The sequence below is a fragment of the Callithrix jacchus genome, chromosome 1 (assembly GCF_049354715.1).
Source record: "Callithrix jacchus isolate 240 chromosome 1, calJac240_pri, whole genome shotgun sequence".
Lineage (NCBI taxonomy): Eukaryota > Metazoa > Chordata > Mammalia > Primates > Cebidae > Callithrix > Callithrix jacchus.
The window spans coordinates 202,689,674-202,708,114 of NC_133502.1; the positions used below are offsets into that span (position 1 = coordinate 202,689,674).

Genomic DNA, 18,441 nt, shown 5'->3' on the forward strand with positions numbered 1-18,441 from the left:
GATTGCGCCACTGCGCTCCAGCCTGGGTGACAGTAAAAAAATAGTAAAAGAATGATTAACTTCTGGGTCACACCAGGGTAGGCAGCAGGCTGGTTGGAGCCCTTGGGCTGTCATCGTTTGCTGACCTTTGCTTGGTTTAACCTGTAACCTGTTGATATGGCTGTGAACAAAGGTGGTCACTGGCTTCTTGGGGGTTTTCCTGTTTGTATATTTCTTTTCTTTTCCTTTTTTCTTTTTTTTTTTTTTGAAAAAATCAGGGCTGGTTGCAGTGGCTGAAGCTTGTAATCCCAGCATTTTGGGAAGCCAAGGTGGGCAGACCACTTGAGGTTAGGAGTTCGAGACCAGACTGGCCAACATGGGAAAACCCCGTCTCTACTAAAAGTACAAAAATTAGCCAGGCATGGTGGCCTGCACCTATAATCCCAGCTACTCAGGGGGCCGAGGCAGGAGAATCACTTGAACCCGGGAGGTGGAGGTTGCAGTGAGCCAAGATCACACCACTGCACTCCAGCCTGGACAACAGGGCAAGATCCGTCCCAAGAAAAATGAGTATAATTTTAAAAAATGAATGAACATTGAGTGTCCTGCCCAGCATGTGTCATATGACGTCACATGAATGACGGCAGAACAGAATGGAACAAATGAGTGAGTGCCCCCTACTCAGGAAGATGCAGCCTGTCCAGAAAGAAGGGAAGGCCCTCTACGCTAGGAGATGGGAAGCTTCTGTGTTAGCCCTGGAGCCCCTACCCTGACAAACCGTCAGCTCTCTCTGCCTTCCACCGTGCTGGGATTACAGGCCTGAGCCACTATGCCCGGCCAGCCTCCATTCTTGATACTTGGAATAGAGTAGCAAGCAAGAGACAGATAGGACTTCTGTCCTCAAAAAATAGTAGGGAAGAAAGAAAAGAAAGTAGACAAAGAAATTTGCTGGCCGGGCACGGTGGCTCACGCCTGTAACCCTAGCATGTTGGGGGGGCCGAGGTGGGTGGATCACCTGAGGTCAGGAGTTTAAGACCAGCCTGGCCATCATGGTGAAACCCTGTCTTTATTAAAAACAAAATAAATAAATTAACAAAAGGAAATTTGCTGTTTAGGAATTGTGATGGGCACTCGGGAGGAACGGGAGGCCCATTCACTTGTGTGTCAGACACTGTGACAGGTCATCATCATCTGATTTAATCCTTAAAACCAGCCCATTGGAATGGTTGGTAAGATGAAGATACAGAGGTTCACGGAAGTCCAGTAACTTTGCTGGCATCACATTCTGGGTGGGGAGACTACTAACAGCTCATTTTCTGCACAGTTAAGTGCTATCCTAGTGCTCTAAGTAGACAGAAAGGCTTTGCATGTGCAGCTAAGGGAGTCTTCAGTAGGCTGTGGGAGCCGTTGAAGGTTTTTTTTTTGTCTTGTGTTGTCCAGGCGGAGTGCAGTAGCATGATCTCAGCTCAGTGCAACCTCCACTTCCTGGGTTCAAGCGATTGTCCTGTCTCAGCCTCCCAAGTAGCTGGGATTACAGGGGTGTGCCACCATGACTGGCTAATTTTTTTTGTATTTTTAGTAGAGATGGGGTTTTGTCATGTTGTCCAGGCTGGTCTTGAACTCCTGAACTCAGGTAGTCAGCCTGCCTTGGCCTTTCAAAGTGCTGGGATTACTGCCGTGAGCCACTGTGCCTGGGGCATTGAAGGTTTTAAGCAGAGAGAGGAGTGCCCCTGTCGGGGTTCTGTTTTAGAAAGCTTACCTTGGCCATAGTGTTGAGGGTGCGTAGGAGGGGCTATTCCGGAGACTCCTTTAGGAAGCCCTTTTTTTTTTCTTGAGACGGAGTCTCGCTCTGTAACCCAGGCTTGAGGGCAGTGTCGTGATCTTGGCTCACTGCAACCTCTGCCTCTCAGGTTCAAGTGATTCTCCTGCCTCAGCCTCCCAAGTAGCTGGGACTACAGTCTCCCATTACCATTCCCAGCTAATCTTCGTATGTTTGTTTGTTTATTTATTTGTTGAGATGGAGTTTCGCTCTTGTTGCCCAGGCTGGAGTGCAATGGTGTGATCTCAGCTCACTGCAACTTCCGCCTCCCAGTTTTAAGTGATTCTTCTGCCTCAGCCTCCCAGGAGGCTGGGATTACAGGTGACCGCCACCATGCCTGGCTAATTTTGCTTTTTTTTTTTAATTTATAGAGATGGAGTTCACCATATTGGTGACTGGTCTCGAACTCCTGACCTCAGGTGATCTACCCGCCTTGGCCTCCCAAAGTGCTGGGATTACAGGCATGAGCCACAGTGCCTGGCCCTTAATTTTGTATTTTTAGTAGAGACAGGGTTTCACCATGGTGGTCAGGCTGGTCTCAAACTTGTGACCTCAGATGACTGGCCCTCCTTGGCCTCCCAAGGTGCTGAGATTACAGGTGTGAGCCACCATGCCTGGCCATCTTTGTATTTTTAGTAGAGACAGGGTTTCACCATGTTGGCCAGGCTAGTTTCAAACCCCTAACCTCAGGTGATCCACCCACCTTGACCTCCCAAAGTGCTGGGATTTTGGGTGTGAGCCTCTGTGCCCTGCTGCCCAGGCCCCTTTAGGATGCTTTTGAGGTCATCCTGGATTAGCGTGGAGGCCGTGGTAGTGCAGGGAAGCAGGTGGGTGGGAGACAGATCCAGGAAGGAAATGCAACAGGCACGGTGATTGAACAGTCATGGAAGAGGCATGAGGACTGTGGGAACGGTGGAGGAGCTGCGTTTGTTTAGTGAAAGGCTCCCATCTAGGATCTGAAGACTTAAGTCCGAATGAGCAACCCGTGTGTCGCTTCTGCCTGCAGGGAGCTGGCGGCTTGTGGACGTGATGGATGTGAACACCCAGAAGGGCACGGAGATGAGCATGTCCCAATACTACGAGATGCCTGAGGCCCAGCGGGACAAGCTGTACAACATCATCAGTCTGGAGTTCAGCCACACCAAGCTGGAGCACTTGGTCAAGCGTCTGACCGTGGTAGGTCTGGAACCCAGGTACCCTCCCCAGACCCCTTCCACCTCATCTCCTTCCGTGTCCCCTGCCACCTGGGCTGTGCCTTGCAAAACTGCTCATGTGGGTGTGGCTGGCTGGGCTTGGAGGCATGGGCGTGACTAAAGTTGGTAACATGTTTTGTAGAGACAGGGATCTTGCTATGCTGCCCAGGCTGGCCTTGAACTTCTGGGTTCAAGTGATCCTCCCACCTTAGCCTCCCAGAGTGCTTGGATTAGAGGTGTGAGCTCCCATGCCCAACCCCCAGCAACTTTCATCCCTGTTGAAGGGACTCAATTCTCCCTTCTACAAAGCAGGGGTCCTGTCATCCCTGCCCTTCCTTCCTCCCATGTTGAGAATATGGAACCCACAGTGGGGGGTGGGGGGCACCCAAGGACTCCCCAGGGAAAAGGGGTATTTGTGTCTGGCTCTGCAATGGGGCAGTGCAGCGCTGACACTGGTCTTTCAGGTAGACCTGGTGGGCTGGGTGGACAACATGTGGCCCCAGCATCTGAAGGAAAAGCAGACAGAAGCCACGAACGCCATTGCAGAGATGAAGTACCCGAAAGTGAAGAAGTAAGACTGCTTGGCTGGTGGCTGGGGCTGGGAGGGGGGACTCCCAGTCTTGGGGAAGGGGAAAGGAGCCTCCTGGCAGGAAAGAAGGCTTGAGCGTCACAGCCGCTCCTGTTCAGAACTGAAGGATTGCTTCTGTGGGCACAGCTGGGATGGGAGGGACAGGTCCTTTGTGGGTACAGGTTGGCTGCAGGGCCCCTGATCTCTGCTGTGGACCCAGCTCCCCTGGGGCTCTGTGACCGATCTCTCTGCATCGGTGTGTGTCTGTGCGCAGGGCACAACTGTGTATTTTTGTGCACTCCCTCTGCAACAGTCTGGGGAGTAGGCGTTGCTGGGAGCCCTGCCCACGGCGGACGCTTCGGTTTCCGTGAGCGATGGGGAAGTCCTGGTGTTCTTTCGTTCCTTGGCATTGAGACCTGGGTGCTTGTACCCAGGAGTTCGAGATCGCACCACTGCACTCCAGCCTGCGGGACAGAGGAGATTGTGTCTCAGAAAATAAAAAAACGGAAAGGAAAGGGGAGAGAGAGACAGGCTGTCCCAGGCAGGGCAATCGCTCTAGGCTTCCTAGAGGAGTTGGCGCTGGCGGCTGGAATCCATTAGCATCTCTCTGCTCAGCCCTGCTGCCAGGAATGCCCCCAGGAGCTTCAAGGCTGTGAACTTCTCATTCACTCAGTCCTTAATTCAGTGTGTAGTGAGTTTGGACTGCGTGCCAGGCTTTGTGAGGGAGGCCAGCCGGCCGGCCCTTGGGCTTCTCAAGGTTTTGCTTTCAAGCTCACTCGCTCTCTCCTTTAATTACTTTATAGGCATTTTTCCTCCCCTTCAAGCCAAAGCTCCATCCACGCCTTGGATCTGGGCTGCATCAAAGGCAGAGACTGGGCTGGGGGTGGGGAGGGAGCAGGGCTTGTTTTCTGCTTCATTCTGCTTGGATTCAATCGCAGCAAAATTTACAGAGCTCCTGGCATGGGGAAGTAAAATGGCAAACAACACTAAAAGCCCCTGCCTTCTAGAGAATGTGCTGCACGTCGAGTATCTAGGGGGCTGAGGGGCCCTTCCAGTCCGGGGAGGGGAGCAGGGACAAGAGGAGTCTTGTTTGGCTGATGTTACCAGGAACGCATCTTGGAGGGGACATTCTGCCTGAGCTTAAATGACAGGAGGCCAGACACTGTGGATCACGCCTGTAATCCCGGCACTTTGGGAGGCCGAGGGGGGAGGATCACCTGGGGTCAGGAGTTTGAGACCAGCTTGGCCAACATGGTGAAACCCCGTCTCTACTAAAAATACAAATATTAGCCAGGCGTGGCGGTGGGTGCCTGTAGTCCCAGCTACAGGAGGTGGGAGAATTGCTTGAACCTGAGAGGTGGAGGTTACAGTGAGCCGAGATGGCATCACTACACTCCAGCTTGGGTGATAGAATGAGATCCTGTTTTAGAAAAATACAAAAGACAAAAAAAAAAAAAAAAAAGACAGCTGGGCATGGTGACTCAGGTCTGTAATCCCAGCACTTTGGGAGGCTGAGGTGGGTGGATCACCTGAGATCAGGAGTTTAAGACCAGCCTGACTAACATGGAGATACCCCATCTCTACTAAAAATACAAAATTAACTGTGTTTGGTGGCACATGGCTGTAATCCTAGCTACTCGGGGGGCTGAGCGGGGAGAATTGCTTGAATCCAGGAGTTGGAGGTTGCAGCGAGCTGAGATCACGCCATTGCACTCCAGACTGGGCAACAAGAGTGAAACTGTCTCAAACAAAACAAAACAATACAAAAAAAGCAGCCAGGCACAGTGGCTCAGGCCTGTAATCCCAGCACTTTGGGAGGCTGAGGCAGGCAGATCATCTGAGTTCAGGAGTTCCAGACCAGCCTGACCAACATGGTGAAACCCTATCTGTATCAAAAATACAACAATTAGCTGGGCGCAGTAGCAGGCACTCAAAATCCCAGCTACTTGGGAGGCTGAGGCAGGAGAATTGCTTGAATCCAGGAGGTGGGGGTTACAGTGAGCTGAGATGGCATCATTGCACTCCAGCCTGGGTGACAGAATGAGACCCTATCTCAAAAAAAAAAATAAATAAAAATAAAAGGCAAAAGCAAATGACAGGAGAGATGGGAGAGAAATGAAAAGGGGACTGAAAAAAGGCTGTGCGACTCAGAAATTATTAGTTACAGGCAGATGGCTCATTGAGATGATGGCTCATTGAGATGATGGCTCATTGATACATTGATTCATTCATTTATTCAGCACCTATGTCTTGAGTCCCTGATTGGTGCTGGGTACTATGGTTACAGTAAGGAGAAAAATTAGAAGAGGTTCCTGCTTTCCTGGAGCCTCCACAGTATATGGGGAAGACAGATGTAAATCCAGTAGTCACAGAAACAGATGGGCGCTTACAGCTGTGGTGAGGCCCATGGTGCCCCAGAGCTGGTGCTAGGGGAGGAGATTCACCCAGTCAAGGTGTCAGGGAAGGTGTTCTGAGCTGGCATCTGAAGGCTGAGCAGGGTTACTTAGGTAAGGATGTCCGGGAGGGCTTTCCTGGCTGTGTGTAGATGAAGTGGGATGGTGAGTAGGGGCAGAGGAACTGTTGAAGGAAGGCCAGCGGGGCTGGAGCAGAGGCAGTGAATGCAGGGTGGGTGCCAGAGGGGCCCGGAGGAACAGAGGATCTGCACTTCCCCTAAGAACAGCTGGAATCCCCTCGAGATTTTGAGCGGAGAGAAATGTGTTGAGGTTTGTGATGTGCAGGTCCTCCTGTTGCCATGGGGACGGGAGGGCCTGGGGGCTTGTGCACATGAGGAGGCCACTAGGTGGTGTGGAATTGGAAGTGACGGGCAGGGAGAGGGGAGGGGAGGAGGGGCATAGATTTAGGAAAGCAAAAGAGACTGTATTGGACAGAGTTCAATTTCATAATTCATGCCTGCCCTGTCTCGCTCAGATACTCAGTATATTGGGCACTTTACTGAAAGATTCCTTTAAATAGTAAGCTCTGTTTGTATATTTAGGATCCTAATTACCAAAACAAAAACAAAAACGAAAGCAAAACGTAAGGCTCACACATTGCCAGTTTTCTTTTTCTTTTTTTTTAAACTGTTGTCCGTCATTGTACACATACTCCCAGTTTGGTTTTTTTGTTTTGTTTTGTTTTTGACACAGAGTTTTGCTCTTGTTGCCCAGGCTGGTGTGCAATGGCACGATCTCGGCTCACTGCAACCTCTGCCTCCCGGGTTCAGGTGATCCACCCACCTCAGCCTCCCAAAGTGCTGGGATTACAGGTGTGAGCCACCATCACTGGGCTGATGCTCCTAGTTTGCTAGAACCCTATGTCTTGTGGTCGAATTCTGTGGCACATGGATCTGTGGACTCTGTCAGTGGTCATGGAAACCGGTTAGAGGATTTCAACCTCCTTAGGAAGGAAATTGTCATCTTGGAAATAGTCCATTTGTTTTGCTGAAAAGAATGCCAGTTGCAGTTAATAAGCAGGGTAAAGGCTGGGTGAGGTGGCTCATGCCTGTATCCATGCACTTTGGGAGGCTGAGGCAGGCAGATCATGAGGTCAGGAGATCGAGACCATCCTGGCCATGGTGAAACCCCATCTCAACTAAAATACAAAAAATTAGCCGGGAACAAGCCTGTAATCCAGCACTTTGGGAGGCCGAGGCAGGTGGATCACGAGGTCAAGAGATGGAACCATCCTGGTCAACATGGTGAAACCCTGTCTCTACTAAAAATACAAAAAAAAAAATTAGCTGGGCGTAGTGGCGCGTGCCTGTAGTCCCAGCTACTCAGGAGGCTGAGGCAGGAGAATTGCCTGAATCCAGGAGGCAGAGGTTGCGGTGAGCTGAGATTGCACCATTGCACTCCAGCCTGGGTAACAAGAGCGAAACTCAGTCTCAAAAAAAAGAAAGAAACATGCGGGATAAAAAACCCCACCATGATGAAGTCCTCTGGGATCCTGGAACAGTTCTGTGGAATTTACTGACAATGACATCGTTTCTAGAAAATGTGGAGCTTTCATACTGGAGGCCCTGGAGGGCAGAGATGGCTGTCAGCACACCTGAAGGAGGGAAGGACTGCAGGAGGGAAGAGGGAACAGACACAGATGCATCACTGCTCCCCCCTGCCAGACTCTAGGACTTTTGGTGATGGATATAATGGGTTTAGGAGGTTTTTTTTGTTTTTTTGACAGAGACTCACTATGTCACCCAGGCTGGAATCCAATGGTATGATTTTGGCTCACTGCAACCTCCACCTCCCAGGTTCAAGTGATTCTCCTGCATCAGCCTCCTGAGTAGCTGGGATTACAGGTGCACGCCACCACGCCTGGCTAATTTTTGTATTTTTAGTAGAGACGGGGTTTCACTATGTTGGCCAGGGTGGTCTTGAACTCCTGACCTCAGGAATCTACCTGCCTTGGCCTCCCAAAGTGATGGGATTACAGGCGTGAGCCACCGTGCCTGGCCAGGAATCTTTATATTTATTTATTTTTGATTTTTTGGAGATCAGAATCTCGCTTTGTTGCCCAGGCTACAGGGAAGTGGCACCATCCTGGTTTACTACAGACTCAAAGTCCCGGGCTCACGTGATCCTCCTACCTCACCCTCTGGAATAGCTAGGACTACTGGTGTGTATCGGGCTTTTTTTTTTTTAAGTCTCTTTCCCAGGCTGCAGTGCAGTGGCGTGACCTTGAGTCACTGTAACCTCCTCCCAGGCTCAAGCGATCCTCCCCTCTCGGCCTCCCAAGCCATTGGGACCATAGGCACATGCCAGTACACCTGGCTAATTTTGTTAAAGATGGGGTTTCACCGTGTTCCTCAGGCTGGTCTTGAGCTCTTGGACTCAAGCGATCCACCCACCTTGGCCTCCCAAAGTGCTAGGATTATAGGTGTGAGCTACCACCCCTAGTTGATATTTTTAAAAATTAACTTTTTTTGGCTGGGCGCGGTGGCTCAAACCTGTAATCCCAGCACTTTGGGAGGCCGAGGCAGGTGGATCACAAGGTCAAGAGATCGAGACCGGCCGGGCGCGGTGGCTCAAGCCTGTAATCCCAGCACTTTGGGAGGCCGAGGCGGGTGGATCACGAGGTCAACAGATCGAGACCATCCTGGTCAACATGGTGAAACCCCGTCTCTACTAAAAATTACAAAAAAATTAGCTGGGCACGGTGGCGCGTGCCTGTAATCCCAGCTACTCAGGAGGCTGAGGCAGGAGAATTGCCTGAACCCAGGAGGCGGAGGTTACGGTGAGCCGAGATCGTGCCATTGCGCTCCAGCCTGGGTAACAAGAGCGAAACTCTGTCTCAAAAAAAAAAAAAAAATTTTTTTTTTTTTTTTAATTTGTAGAGGTGGCGGTGGGGGAATCTCTCTGTGTTGCCCAGGCTGATCTTGAACTCCTGGCCTCAAGTGATCCAGATTGTTGGGAATATGGGTGTGAGCCATCATGACTGCCTGGCTTAGGACTCAATGTTTTTCTTTTTTTTTAAAAAAAAATTACCATTATCTTTTGAGAAAGAAAAAGAGTTTTACTCTGTCGGCCAGGCTGAAGTGCAATGGTGAGATCTCATCTCACTGCAGCCTCCACCTCCAGGGTTCAAGCAATTTTCCTGGCCTAGCCTCCCGAGTAGCTGTGATTACAGGCTCCCGCTAGCACCCCCTAGTAATTTTTGTATTTTTCGTAGAGACAGTAGAGATGGGGGTTTTGCTGTATTGGCCAGGCTCATCTCGAACTCCTGACCTCAAGTGATGTACCCGCCTCAGCTTCCCAAAGTGTTGGGATTACAGGTGTGAGCCACTGTGCCTGGCCTCAATGATTTTCATGTGAGAGGCTAACAAGGGATAGGAGTGATGGAGTTGAGTGGGGTAGCTGCAACTTCACGGGAGACAAAAGGTCTGTGAGGAGTATCTGATTCTGTTTGTTACCTTAGTGCAAGACACGATCCTAGGGAGTAGTGGGTGGACTGCAGTGTGTTAAGTCCCTGTTCTCATGGAGCGTCCATTGTGGTGAGAAAGAGACAGGAGAGCAAATGAGGGAATAGTTTAGGTTTCACTGTCATGAAGACACATAACGCAGGAAAAAGGATTGGGCTGATTAAATACCGAAGACAAGGTGCCTCTCTGCCACGGCCTTTTTCTTCATCTCTATCCTGCAGAAATGTGTTGGATTCGTAGAACGATTTGTCTCGGAAAACTCCTTATAACCATCTAGACCGTGGCTGTTAACTTGGGAGTATTCCTGCATGAGTTGCTTATTGCTATATAATAATTATTCTAAAACTTCACAGCTTAAGAGAAATTTTAGCAGCTTAAAAACAGCCAACATTATCTCAGTTTCTGTGGTTCAGGAATTGGGGAACAACTTAGTTTGGGTGGTTCTGGCTCAGGGCTCTTACAAGCTTGTGTCAAGATACAGGCCTTGGCCATGTGTGGTGACTTACACTTGTAATCAGAGCACTTTGCGAGGCCAAGGGAGGTGGACTGCTCGAGCCCAGGAGTTCAAGAACAGCCTGGGCAACATAGTGAGAAATCTTGTGGTGTGGGGAGTGACGCAGGCCTGGGCTGCAGTCATGTGAAGGCTCAGCTGGGCTGCAAGATCCACTTCCAAGATGGCGCATCCCCATGGCTGTTGGCAGGAGGCTTCAGTCCTCATGACATGGCAGTGGGTTTTCCACAGTGAATGGTTCAAGAAACACCAAAGAGAAAGCCACAGTGCTTCTTTGACCTACTTTTGAAAGTCACATATTGCTTCTGCTATATCCTTTTTTTTTTTGAGGTGGAGTTTCGCTGCTGTTGCCCAGGCTGGAGTGCAATGGCGCGATCTTGGCTCACCGCAACCTCGCCTTCTGGGTTCAAGCAATTCTCCTGCCTCAGCCTCCCGAGTAGCTGGGACTACAGGTGCGCACCACCATGCCCAGCTAATTTTTGTATTTTTAGTAGAGACGGGGTTTCACTTTGTTGACCAGGATGGTGTCGATCTCTTGACCTTGTGATCCACCCGCCTCGGCCTCCCAAAGTGCTGGGATTATAGGCGTGAGCCACCGCGCCCTGCTATATTCTATTGATTAAAAGCAAATCACTAAGTCCAGCTCATACTCAAGGGGAGGAGAATTTAGCTCCACCTCTTAAAGGGAGGTGTTACAATGCATTTGTAGACGTGTTTCAAAGCCTCCACAGTTCCCTAGTTCTATGACATGGGCTCACCTTTTCCACTTAGGACCCTTGGGTTCTGTAATGGATTCTGGAAATGGATTAGTGAGTCTTCTCCCCTCCTTTGCTCCTGTAGGATACAGGGTTTGTAGGGATTAAGTTTCTTGGTGGAATGAAGACACACTGTGGTCTGACAAGCAGTAAAGGGTCTCAAAAGCCCAGCAAAATGGGGACCCCACGTAAAGCATGGGTTTAGCCCCCAGATAATTGATAGTTGAGTTCATTCTCTTCCCCATATACTTTGTGGGGGGGTGGCAGGAGGAGGAACTGGGGAAATTTTGGGGAGTGAGAAGCTGACACACAGAAAGGATGAAACGGAGGCATTGAGCTGAGCACATTTTGGGGCAGCCTCTACTACTCCCTCACGCCAGTCTTTCTTTCTGTCTTTCTCTCTCTTTCTCTCTCTCTTTTCCTTTTTTTTTTTTGAGATGGAGTCTTGCTCTGTATCCCAGACTGGAGGGCAGTGACGTGAACTCTGCTCACTGCAACCTCTGCCTCCTGGGTACCATTTCAAGCAATTCTCCTACCTTGGCCTCCCGAGTAGCTGGGATTACAGGCACAAGCCACCATGCACAGCTAATTTATTTTTGAATTTTTTGGTAGAGATAGGGTTTCACCATGTTGACCAGTCTGGTCTTGAACTCCTGACCTCATGATCTACCTGCCTCAGCCTTCCAAAGTACTGGTATTACAGGCATGAGCCACTGTGCCCGGCCACCTTTCTTTTCTTTTCTCTTTTATTCACAGGACTCTGCCTGATAAGTTAAATTTCCCTCCCTCCTTCCTTCCCTCCCTTTGTTCCTTCCTTCCTTCCCTTTTAATTTTTTAATTTTTTTTATTTTTATGAGATGGGCTCTGTCACCAAGACTTCAGAGCAGTGGCACAATCAGAGCTCACTGCAGCCTCAGAGTCCTGGGCTCAAGGCATCCTCCTCTCTCAGCTACTGGAGTAGCTGGGACTACAGGTGTGTGCCACTACCCTTGGCTAATATTTTTAAAAACATTTATATGGCTGGACACAGTGGCTCACAACTGTAATCCCAGCACTTTGGGAGGCCTAGGCAGGTAGATTACCTGAGGTCAGGAGTTTGAGACCAGCCTGGCTAACATGGCGAAGCCCCATCTCTACTAAAAATACAAAAATTAGATTGGGTGCAGTGGCTAATGCCTGTAATCCCAGCACTTTGAAAGGCGGAGGCAGGCAGATCACTAGGTCAGGAGTTCAAGACCAGCCTAGCCAACATGGTGAAATCCTGTCTCTACTAAAAATATAAAACTTAGCTGGGCATGGTCGTGGGCACCTGTAATCCTAGCTAATCGGGAGGCTGAGGCAGGAGAATCGTTTGAACCTAGGAGATGGAGGTTGCAGTGAGCTGAGATCACACCATTACACTCCAGCCTGGGTGACAGAGCAAGACTCCATCTCACACACGCACAAAATTTCATATAGGCTGGAAGCAGTGGCTCATGCCTGTATTCCCAGTGTTTTGGGGGTCCAAGCTGGGACGATTGCTTGAGCTCAGGAGGTCAAGACCAGCCTGGGCAATGGAGCGAGGCTTTGTTTCTAATAAAAAAAAAGAAAAAAAAAATCCAGGCACAGTGGTGTGCTCCTGCAGTCCTGGCTACTCAGGAGGCTGAGGCAAGAGGATTACTTGAGCTCAGATCATCAAGGCTACAGTGAGCTGTGATCATGCTACTGTACTTTAGCTTGGGTGACAGAATGAGACCCTGTGGTTTTTTTTTTTGCTCTTGTTGCCTGGGCTGGAGTGCAATGGCATGATCTTGGCTCACTGCAACCTCCGCCTCCCAGGTTCAAGCGATTCTCCTACCTCAGCCTCCCGAGTAGCTGGCATTACAGGTGCACGCCAGCATACCCAGCTAAATTTTGTATTTTCAGTAAAGACAGGGTTTCTCCATGCTGGTAAGCCTGATCTCAAACTCCCGATCCCAGGTGTTCTGCCCTCCTCTGCCTCCCAAAGTGCTGGGATTACACGTGTGAGCCACTGTGCCCTGCTGACCATGTTTATATATATATATAAATTTTTTTTTTTTTTTTAGAGACTGGGTCTTTTGATTGCCCAGGTTGGTCTCCAGTTCCTGGCCCCAAGTGATCTTCCCATCTTGCCTCCCAGCTGGGATTCCAGGCCTGAGCCACTACACCTAGCTCTAGCAAGTCTTTCATCTCCTCTTTTCTTGTTTTTTGAGACAGAGTCTCACTCTGCAACCTCACTTCCTGGGTTCAAATGACTGTCATCCCAGCACTTTGGGAGGCCAAGGCTGGAGTATTGCTTGAGTCCAGGAGTTTAACACTGACATCTGCCTAATTCTCCCCATAATTTCTCCAACATCTGCCTAAAAATTGTTGCATTTGCAATGACATGGATGAAACTGGATGATATTATGCTAAGTGAAATAAGCAGAGCACCGAAAGACAAACCCTGCATGATGTCATTCATGTGTGGATCCTTAAAAAGTTGAACTCTGCTTAGGAACTGATTCATTAAAGAAAATGGAAAGAAAGAAAGAAAAAATAAAAGGAAAAAAGAAAAAATGTTGAACTCATAGAAGCAGAGAGTAGAATGGTGGTTACCCCGGGCTTGCTGTGGGGGAAGAATTAGGCAGATGTTGGAGAAATTATGGGGAGAATTAGGCAGATGTCAGCCTTAAACTCCTGGACTCAAGCAATAATACTCCAGCCTTGGCCTCCCACCGTTTCCAACCATGAATAGACTTTTCAACAAACGGTGGTGAGGCAACTGGATATTCATGTACAAATAAATTAATCTGGGTCCCTGCCTAACACCATACACAAAAATTAACTGAAAAGGGATCACAGATCTAAATGTAAAACTAAAAACAATGAAACTCTTAGAAAACGTAAGAGTAAATTCTTGTGATCTTGTGTAAGGCACTGATGTCTCAGACACAACATCAAAAGCACAGTTGAAGACCAGTCAGAACCACCTAGTGAGACCTGGAAAAGGAGGAAAGGGAAAAAGCAAGAAAATAAAAAATTGAGCATCAGCTGAATTTAAACCTTTGGCACAGCAAAAGATACAATCAAGAAAGGGGAAGACAGCCGCAGAATGGGAGAAAAGATTTATAAATCATATGTCTAATAACCAATATATCCAGAAGAACTCTTACAACTCAGTATTAAAAGACAATCCAAGTTAAAAATGGGAAAAGAACATGAAGAAACATTTCTCCAAAGATAATATTTTAATGTCCAATGAGCATAGCATAAAGCATTCAACATCGTCAGTCTCTAGGAAAATGCAAATTAATCCAAAATGCGATGTCTCTTTCCACCCACTAGAATAACTACAACCAAGCAGACGCGTGACACCAAGTGCTGGAGAGGACGTGGAGAACAGAGCCCTCATACACTGCCAGTGGGAATGTAAAATGCTACAGCCACTTTTTTGGAAGATAGTATGACAGTTTTTCAAAATGTTAAAAATAAAATCGCCTTCTCTAGCAGAGCTGCAAGGGGCTCAGGACAAAAATAATAATAAAATAAAACAAAGTCAAATTGCCTTAAAGTCAGCAACTTTACTTCTAGGTATCTAACCAGGAACAATGAAAATGTATGTTCCCACAAAGACTTGTGGGTGAATGTTCACAACAACGCCACTCACAAGAACCAAAAAGTGGAGACAAGCCAAATGCCCATCAACTGACGAAGGAATTCAAATGTGGGGAGTACAAAGGAATACTATTCAGCAATCAAAAATGAGTTCTGAGGCATGCTACCACAGTGATCGACGTCAGCAACGCAAGGCTTCGGGAAAGAAGCCAGATGCAAAAGAACACACGTCGCATGATTTTGTTTATATGAAAGGTCCAGAACAGCCTAATATAGAGATAGAAAGCAGCTTACTAGTTGACTAGGGCTGCGAATGAGACTGAAAAGTGACTCTGATGGGCACGAGTTTCTTTCTGGGATGATGAAATGTCCTTAAACTAGATTGTGGTGATTGTCACATAATTCTGCAAATATACTAAATGTACTAAAAATCATTGAATTGGACTAACTGCAGTGGCTCACACCTGTAATCCCAACACTTTGGGAGGCCACGGCAAGATCACTTGAGCCCAGGAGTTCAAGGACAGCCTGGGAAACATCTCTACAAATAATTTAAACGCTTTAACAGGTGTGGTGGCACAAGCCTGTAGTCTCAGGTACTCAGGGAGCTGAGGCAGGAGGATCACCTGATCCCAAGAGGTTGAGGCTGCCGTCAGCCATGATGGCACCACTGCCTTCCAGCCTTGGTATCAGAGTGATAACCCTGTCTCTCTCTCTCTCTCTCTCTCTCTCTCTCTCTCTCACACACACACACACACACACACACACACAAAATCATTGTACACTTAAAATGGGTAGATTTTAGTTTGTAAATTACACCTCTGTAAAGATGTTAATTTTTAAATTAATTTTAATTTTTTTTTTTAAACAGAGTTTTGCTGTTTTTACCTAGGCTGGAGTGCAATGACGCAATCTCAGCTCACCACAACCTCCATCTCTCAGGTTCAAGTGATTCTCCTGCCTCAGCCTCCCAAGTAGCTGGGATTCCAGGCTCCCACTATGATGCCTGGCTAATTTTTTGTATTTTTAGTACAGATGGGGTTTCATTATGTTGTTTAGGCTGGTCTGAAAGTCATGACCTCAGGTGATCCACCCATCTCGGCCTCCCAAAGTGCTAGGATTACAGACACAAGCCAAGCAGTTTTTTAAGTTCTAAAATTATACTATTTGCCCCTAGCACCAAGATTGTGGTCTCAAAATACCATTCCCGAATGAAAGGAAACAAGGCTTCCTGGACAAAGTGCTGATTCCAGGTCTAGGCCAGAAATGTGTAAGGAGCCTGGAACATACTATCACTCTGGATAGCAAAGAATCCATCAAAGATTATTAGGATGATTTAAACATGTCCAAAGGGCCAATCTGAAGGGCCTCCTTCTAACCAAAGATAGGACATTTTGTACATTAGTAAGGATAATAGTTGCAGTGAATTGAGATATATCAGATATGTTTGAATATCTGCATTCATAATGATCCTTTTGAAAAAATAAAAGTGGGCACAGCTCCTCGTGCCTGTAATTTCAACACTCTGGGAGGCTGAGTTAGGAGGATCACTTCATCCAGGAGTTCAAGACCAGCCTGTGCAACACGGGGACTTTGTCTCAACAAAATATTTTTTAAATTACTCAGGTTTGAGGGCCCGTGTCTTTGGTCTCAGCTACTCAGGAAGCTGAGATGGGAGGGTCACCTGACCCTAGAAGTTTGAGGCTGTAGTGGCATGACTGCTTCTCTGCATACCAGCCTGGGCAACAGAACTAGACCCTCCCTGTCTAAAAAAAGTATAGGCTGGGCGTGGTGGCTAATGCCTGTAATCCCAACACTTTGGGAGGCCAAGGCGGGTGGATCACGAGGTCAAGAGATCGAGACTATCCTGGTTGAAATGGTGAAACCCCGTCTCTATTAAAGATACAAAAAATTAGCTGGGCATGGTGGTGCGTGCCTATAATCCCAGCTACTCGGGAGGTTGAGGCAGGAGAATTGCCTGAACCCAGGAGGTGGAGGTTGCGGTGAGCCGAGACTGCGCCATTGCACTCCAGCCTGGGTAACAAGAGCGAAACTCCATCTCAAAAAAAAAAAGTATAATTAATAGAAGTGGTCACCATTGAAGGATATAAATGAAACAGCCCATGATTTTGAAAAATGGTAAACAAGAAATAAGCCATGAAGTGGTGTTTTCTATATAAGTTGTACAAGTGAGCAACAGTTCATAAGAAGCAGCATCTCTTTTTTATATTTACTTCATTTTTTTTTTTAATGCAAGGCTCTGCTTGGGGTAGCAGTGTCTCTTCATGCACGGCCCTTCTTAGGGTAGCAGTATCTCTTCGAAGGGTGGCAGCTCATAAACGAAGAAGGAATGATACAACCAATGCCTTCATTGTTCAATCCGTAATTGATCAGTGGCCATTAACACCACCAATTAAAAAAAAAAAAGATCTCCAGAGAGTACACACCTCCTCCCAGAAGAAACTGGCACAGCCTTTTTGCCCTGAATCAAGTCCAGCCTGAATCTCACCAAGTCTTGAGATTAAACTACTAATTTATCAAAACTAGAACAAAGTGAAGAGCAAGTTAACCAACATCATAAGATACAATTAGCAAAATTCACAGTATGAGAAACAGCATAATGAGAATACACTTAGCATAATTCAAAGTATGGGGAAATGGCCTGATTTATTCAATAAATGGACTGCAAGGGACAGCACAGAGATCAAAGTGGGACGCTGTCAGGATCAAAAAACCCTAAGAGGCGAATCACACAATCCCAAAGAGAGACTTTATTTGGATCCTGATTCAAACAATAAATACATGAAACGACTGGAAATTTGAAGCTAGAAGGAGAGTTGACAGTGATAAAGAGCAATGGTGTGAGATGGTTGGTTGATGATGGTATTGGGATTATATTTTTTAATGACTTCTTGTCTCCGGGCACGGCGGTTCACACCTATGATCTCAGTAGTGTGGGAGGTCAAGGCGGGAAGATCCTTTGAATCCAGGAATTGTAGACCAGCCCAGGCAACATAGCAAGACCCTTTCTCTACTAAAATACAAATAAAAAGATGAGCTGGGCATGGTGTGAGTCTGTAGTTGCAGCTACTCAGGAAGTTGAGGCAGGAGAGGCCACAGTGAACCAAGATCATGCCACTGAACTCCAGCCTGGGTGACAGAGACCTCGTGGTGAAAGAACAAACAAGAATCGTATCTTTTACAGACATCCACCAAGACGGTCAGGGAGGAAATTCTATGATGTGTGGGATTTGCTATAAAATCACGAGAGGAAGAGGAGAAGCATGTAGGAGCATACATGTAACGCGATCGGCCGTCAGATAACAAATACCTGAATCTGCTGCTGAGTAGGTGGAAGCTCACTACACTAGCCTCTTGTTCCAAAAAGCTCTAGAATAGAAAGTTTGTCTAAAAATCCACTTCAGGGATTTGTAACAAGCATTGAATAAGATCATGTATACAGAGTGTTTTCTCACCACGGCTTGCAGGTAGTCAGCACACAAACATGGTTCTTAGTTTTGTATAGTCCCCGTCCATGAATCACACCCAAAAAAGGTATGTTGTTCACACCAAGAGCTCTGGCCCATGGACCTTTGTCCACTTGGTAATTCATTGGACTCTGAGGTTTAGAATGAGGAAATACCAGCCTTCAAAGCCCCAGGCCTGCTATGAAATAGCAAAGCCAATGGTCCCAGGTGCCTTCGTAGCACACCTAGTAAGTAGGACCCTTTTCTCTCACCTTGTAGGCACACTTGAGTCCATGCACTCATTTTTCATTCATTTCTTATATGCCGTGTATTGGGTACTAGGGATCCATAATACAGTGGACCCACAATTGACTGGAAGCATCACTTTCAAAGCATCATTTCAGGATGAGTATTTCGTGTCAAGTGGATTCAAGGAACAGTGCGAAGGATCCATGGCCTCAGTCACCATGAAGAGCCTCCCAAGAGCCAACCGTCCTGGGCACATGTGAGTGGAGACATGGAACTGACCCTTACAAGGTCTAGAACCTGACAGATCATACAAGACAGAAGCCCAAATAACTAAGAAGGGGACGCTGAAGGTGAGAGGTGGGCCCCAAAGGATTCTGTGAAAATGC

General features: G+C 47.6%; 1 protein-coding gene across 9 annotated transcripts in view; it reads left to right on the plus strand.

The window, feature by feature from the left end:
• Positions 1 to 18,441, plus strand: part of LOC100415731 (uncharacterized) — an 89,034-nt gene that overhangs the window by 49,834 nt on the left and 20,759 nt on the right. For 4 of the 9 annotated variants that reach the window (XM_078339121.1, XM_078339124.1, XM_078339126.1 and 1 more), the window contains exons 4-6: positions 2,805 to 2,974; positions 3,460 to 3,562; positions 18,200 to 18,405. The gene's annotated coding sequence lies outside the window, so the exon portion shown is untranslated. Of the gene's footprint in view, positions 1 to 2,804; positions 2,975 to 3,459; positions 3,563 to 3,598; positions 18,406 to 18,441 lie in introns of those variants that run through there. The other 5 variants (XM_078339131.1, XM_078339135.1, XM_054240565.2 and 2 more) reach the window with 4 other exon arrangements.